Genomic DNA, 6,091 nt, shown 5'->3' with positions numbered 1-6,091 from the left:
AATCCAGTTGAAGACGAGGGGATCAATATTTAGCTGGCCGAGTTTTAGTAGGAGTAAGTGGTGGTTAACTCTGTCGAAGGCTTTTGCAAAATCTAAAAATATACAGTCTACTATAAAGCCAGCGTCTAGGAAAGTATGGAGATCGCTACAAAATGTTAATAACTGCGTTTCACATGAGAAGGACTTACGGAACCCATGTTGACTGTTATGAAAAAACTGGTTTGATTCCAAAAAGTTGACAAGATGAGAGAAAATTATATGTTCAAATATTTTACACGGTACTGATGTCAAGGAAATAGGTCTGTAGTTGTATGGGTTATGGGTGTCGCCTGACTTGTGAAGTGGAATCACCTTTCCTTTTTTCCAGTCTCTGGGCAAAGAGCTATTGTTCAGAGATTTTGTAAAAATCAAGTTTAATATAATGGAACTATATTCGGCAGTACCTTGCAAGAATTTGGACGTAATGCTATCAATACCGCACGAAGAGGATCTTTTTAGTTTGTTAATAATAGAGCGGATACCAGATGAGTCGAGTAAAATCGGTTCCATTGGAAAGAAACTAGGTGCTATGAATGGTGGAGAGCTGCCTGAATGAGTGGGGCAAAATGAATGGGTGAAAGCGATGTTCAGTGTAGACGCGCAATAACGGCTTGGGATTATCTCACCTAATTCATTAGTAAGGGTTATACCTTGACTATCGCGGTTTTTCACGACGTTCCAAAAGCGTCTCGGATTCGTTCTGAGTAATGATGGAAGCGTGGTGTTATAGAAATTAAATTTAGTTTCTTTTAAAGCATTGGAGTAGAGTTTTGCTGCGACGGCATAAGCGGACCACTTGTCAGTAGTTGACGATTGTTTTGCAGCACGGAAAAGTCTGCCTTTTTTGTTAGATAGTCGGTTAAGGTGTCTGGTGTACCACGGTGCGTTAGATGATTGATAAACCTTTCTTAAGGGAATGTATTTGTTTATTAGATGCATTGCTTTACATTTAAATGATGCCCACAATTCTTCGACTGATGCGTCAGTGTAAAATATACAAAAACTGTCGAGGAAGGAAGAAAGATTGGTGTTAATGGCGTCAAAGTTAGCTTTATTATAATCTCTGATAAGTTTAAAGCGCTTGTTCCTTTTAGCAGTTGGTACAGAGACAGAAAAATGTATCACGTCGTGATCACTGAGCCCTGGCAGGTGAGTTATTGTTGATACAATTTCAGGAGATGACGTTAGTATCAAATCTAGTAAGGATGATGTCGTAGAAGTAACACGTGTAGGAAGGCGGACTAGTTGCGATAAGCTGAAATCCAAGCATGTGGCTAGGAAGCTACTAGTTTCGGTGGAAGCAGGTTCTGCAAGCGGACATAAATGAGACCATTGGATTGATGGAAAATTAAAATCACCTAGAAGAAAAACTGGTATACCGGGAAATCTGGCTGAAATCTGGCTTAGACAATCATGAATTGCCTCGCAAAAAGAGCTGTTGGAGTTAGGCGGGCGGTAACAAATTCCAAAAAGCATTTTTCTAAAAGCAATGGTTATACAACACCACACTATTTCTAAATTACATGGAATGTTCAAAAGAGTGCATTCAAAACATTCATTCACGGCAATGAGGACACCGCCACCCGTTCTCTCAGCGCGGTCACGACGATATACGGTGAATCTTTTCTCGCACTGAAAAAGTTCACGGGTTGAAATTTTGTCAGATAGCCAAGTTTCAGTCAGCAATATTATATCAGCATCTGTATCATTAATTAAGGCGCTTAGATTGTCTCTTTTCGGGATAAGACTGCGAATATTTGTAGAAAGCACGGAAAGCACTGACGGGGTACCGCCACCCCTCGCACTGTCCTAGCTAGCAGCAGAGTAGGCACGGCCTGAGCGGGTCGCCCTCGGGGAAAGGGCATCGGTACTTGGCGAAGTGGTGTTGGAAGGTGCCTCGCAGACGGAATTCTCGGAAGCATCATAAATGTAACATTTTTTGTTTGCATATAGCCGTTTGTACCGCAGCTTAAAAGGCGTTTTTAGACCCAGGCCGAATTCCACCAGTTTTTTACGAGCATGGCGAGTTGGTGCGGAGAAATCTTCAGTAATGCTGATGCCGGTACCCCGCAAGGTAGACCGCTTAGATAATAAGAGTTCTTTTGATTTGAAGCAAGAAAATTTAACAATGAGTGGTCGATCTTTGCCTGTCACATATCTGCCTATTCTGTGCGCACGTGCTATGTCTTTAGGTGACATGTGAATGTCCAGCCTGTCACGGGCCATAGCAATAACTTTTTCTTCAGACTGGCGGGCGTTCTCATCTGAAGTGTCCGATATGCCGTGAAACAGTAGGTTGTCCCGTCGAGACCTATCTTCGGCTTCGTCAAGGCGGGCTCGTAGCTCAACCGCCTCTTGTTCCACGCGGTTTAGCGATTGACGTGTCTTAGATAGTTCTTGCTGCAGATTTGGAAGATCGTTAATCCTATTTTCTACAGTTTGCAACCGCGCGGTAATGTCGGTTACAATAGCAGAAACCGTCTCATGGGAAATCTTAAGATCCGCCATTGCCTGTGACATACTGGATTGGTTAGATTCGATCCGAATACAGCGCTCATTTGTCTCTTTGACCATCTGAATTAGTTCCGCCATGGCCTTGTCAGGCCCCGGATTTTCTTCAATGTCGCCACAAAGCAAAAGCAGCAAAGAACAGAAGGGTTTCAACAATGCTTCTGGGCACGGAAGCACAACCGCAAATCGGTCGTCTGTCTTGTAACATTTACAAGGTAGGAAAAGGTTACCACCAACCTGCACAACAAAAAAGATGCGCTGTGAGTCCTTCATTCCACTTGTGCCTCCGTGCCCACTAGCGTGGCAGCAAGCGGTGCGTGCTTTTAAACTGTCCGTTATCGCCCATGACGATGTCGCTGACGGTGGATGGCGTTGCTCGAGGTTCGGGCAAGGAATGACGTCAGAAGGGCTGGGCGCTCTGCCCTCTAACGCACGTGAAGATTCAGTGGCGGCGCAGTTGATAGCCGGGCGTGTCGATGTCGAGCAGCAACAAGGGATTTGGACAGCAGGAGGCGTTCGATGATCCGGGCCATTGCTTGAAAGGAAGCCCAGAAGCTGCACAACAAAAAAGATGCGCTGTGAGTCCTTCATTCCACTTGTGCCTCCGTGCCCACTAGCGTGGCAGCAAGCGGTGCGTGCTTTTAAACTGTCCGTTATCGCCCATGACGATGTCGCTGACGGTGGATGGCGTTGCTCGAGGTTCGGGCAAGGAATGACGTCAGAAGGGCTGGGCGCTCTGCCCTCTAACGCACGTGAAGATTCAGTGGCGGCGCAGTTGATAGCCGGGCGTGTCGATGTCGAGCAGCAACAAGGGATTTGGACAGCAGGAGGCGTTCGATGATCCGGGCCATTGCTTGAAAGGAAGCCCAGAAGCTGCACAACAAAAAAGATGCGCTGTGAGTCCTTCATTCCACTTGTGCCTCCGTGCCCACTCTGTGCTCTGTGCCTCCGTGCCCACTTGTGCCTCCGTGCCCATTCTCACCACGCGCGCATCGAATGGCAACAGGTAACGATAACGATCACTCCACGGGCGGATTGAGTGCGTAGCTCTTTTCCTTTTGTCCTTGCGCAAAAGAAATTTGCGCTTGCAGTAACTAGTGACTAGTATAGGCTGCAGGCCACACAAATGTTAATAGAGGAGATAAGTAACGTGCGCATTGGCTTGGAAAAACAAAATATCGTGTTTGCGTAGTGTATTCGGAGAATACACTATGCCCCATAGTGTATATCTTTAGCAAAGTTGCGGCCGCAACTAAGTGGCTCTTGGTATAATACTATAGACTGAAGGCATGGCGCTGGTTTCTGTAGTCGTAAGCTATGCATTTGCGAGAATAAGAGCGTTATGTTCAGTTTGTCTATAACGCCTAAATGGGTCAACGTTAGGCGCCCTGCAAGAATATACTGAGTTGCGCGATTCGGCAACCATTTGACAGTATAGCCCGTATAGCAGCGCGTTCGGACAAGGACGCAGAACACACACCACGTCTTCATTGCTCCTGTTTCGGTCTTAAAAGTCGAAGTTAAGCGGTTTGGTTAGTTCAAATGGGGGATGGGGGAGGGGGGGCTGGAGTGTCTGGAGATTAACACCGTGGTGACTACTTCCTGCTCGGTGGTGCTGCTGAAAACAGCCTAGCCAGTGATAAGAGAAATACATTGTTATTCTTTCTTTTCAACAAAAACTCTTTCCGTCTTTACTTCGGAACAGTGAGATATTATGCCTGTTCTGAGTATGAACGGGTTAGTGCCGGCTGTGTGTGCAATATTTTCCTGTGTGCCATTTCGTCTTTCACCTATCATCTGGAGTAACATGCCTGGTCTATAACATTAAACATCTCTCTCTCTCTCTCTCTCTCTCTCTCTCTCTCTCTCTCTCTCTCTCTCTATCGATCTATCTATCTATCTATCTATCTATCTATCTATCTATCTATCTATCTATCTATCTATCTATCTATCTATCTATCTATCTATCTATCTATCTATCTATTTTTCTTTCTTTCTTTTTTTGTTCTTCTTTTCTTCTCTCATTTTCTCTCAGCATTGACTTACCTCTAACAGTAATCTACTTTGCATGTAGAGGAACAGCGCTAACAGAAGTAACAGAAGACAAGAAGCAGAGAGCTAAAGGAACAAAAGGAATGCGTGGGTAGATCTATGAGTGATGTATTGATATTAGTTAAGCACACTGATGGAACGTAACCCACGACGAACGCTCAGAATGGGCCACCAAGCTCCACGTGGCCCAGGTGGCCACTCCAACGGGAAAAGTAGGAGTTATCTCGCTAAGACCAGCGGCAAAAGGAAGCACCAGCAGATTCTGCAGATTCCTGGCAAGGTGGTTGCCCGGGCAGGAACTCAATTATGCCGATATCTATGCACGCGCACAATCGCATGCCAAGCGTATATTTCTTTTCATGTCGTACGACAGGCAAGACTGTCTAATGGCTGCCTTCCCGATTGCATGTTGAGCTCGCTGTCTTCATTGCGCCGTCGTCATATATACGCTATTAGGTATCCTTTGTCATGTCGATGCTGTCATACCATCTTGGTCGTGCCATCGTTGTCATCACCGCGCCTTCATCCGTTTGTCGTCAAATCGCCGCGTCACGTCATCTTCATGCAGTCATCGTCATTTCATTGTCCTCATATCGTCGTCACGTTGTCGTGGTCATTCCATCGTTATAACTTAACAATCGACACCTCAGTGTCGTCACGGTGTCGTCATGGTGTCGTCGTCATACGCCTTTGTCGTTCGGTCCATATCATCCCTTCGTTGTCATTTAATCGTCACTTCGTTCTCGTCTTACAGTCGTCGTCATGCCTACATACTGATGGGCGACATTGGCAAGCGAGTGCCGATGCAAAGTGGGCCGATATCGGAGTATGTGGCATACAGCCGAAGCAACGAAAGTCTCGTAATTACCACTACACGTATAAAATAAATGTGACTTTTGGAATATGGTCTTTCGCTACACTGCTCGATTGCTGGTCGCATTACTATCGACAGCCATCGTGAGGTGAGTCCTGCCGTAAATAGTTGTACAGGAAAAATATTGACTCACAGTGGAAGAAAAGAACACTGAAGCTTACCAGTAAGTATGCGACCTATTCGCAAGTAACATGTCAACAAAGAACGGTAAACTCAAAGCCAGGGAGGCTGGGACAATCTACTGGGTGGTGGCAATGGAAAAGAAACCGGTAAGAAGTAACAGGTAGAAAACGAAAAAGGAAAAAAATACAGTGTATGATAACTCAAAGGGAAGCTATTTGTTTTTCGAAGCGATATCAGGATTCCTTAAAACACATACTTATAAAGCCAAGTAGACCAAGGAAGAAGAAGCATGTGCTTGCTGCGGTAAATCTAGGGAAACGATGGAATTTTTATTAGGCTGTCAAGCTATCTACCCAGCTGTCGGTTTATGCTGTGCTGGCCTCCTTGAAGTCTTTGGTTTCAGGGATAACAGGAGGAAAGTAAACCTGTCCGCAACAAAGATCAGTAAGAGGCAATCGGAGGCTTAGTGGCAGAAAAGTAGGGAGACCGCAA

Source organism: Dermacentor albipictus, chromosome 3 (assembly GCF_038994185.2).
Source record: "Dermacentor albipictus isolate Rhodes 1998 colony chromosome 3, USDA_Dalb.pri_finalv2, whole genome shotgun sequence".
Lineage (NCBI taxonomy): Eukaryota > Metazoa > Arthropoda > Arachnida > Ixodida > Ixodidae > Dermacentor > Dermacentor albipictus.
The sequence above is the reverse complement of the archived record's forward strand: the minus strand, read 5'-3'. Positions refer to the sequence as shown.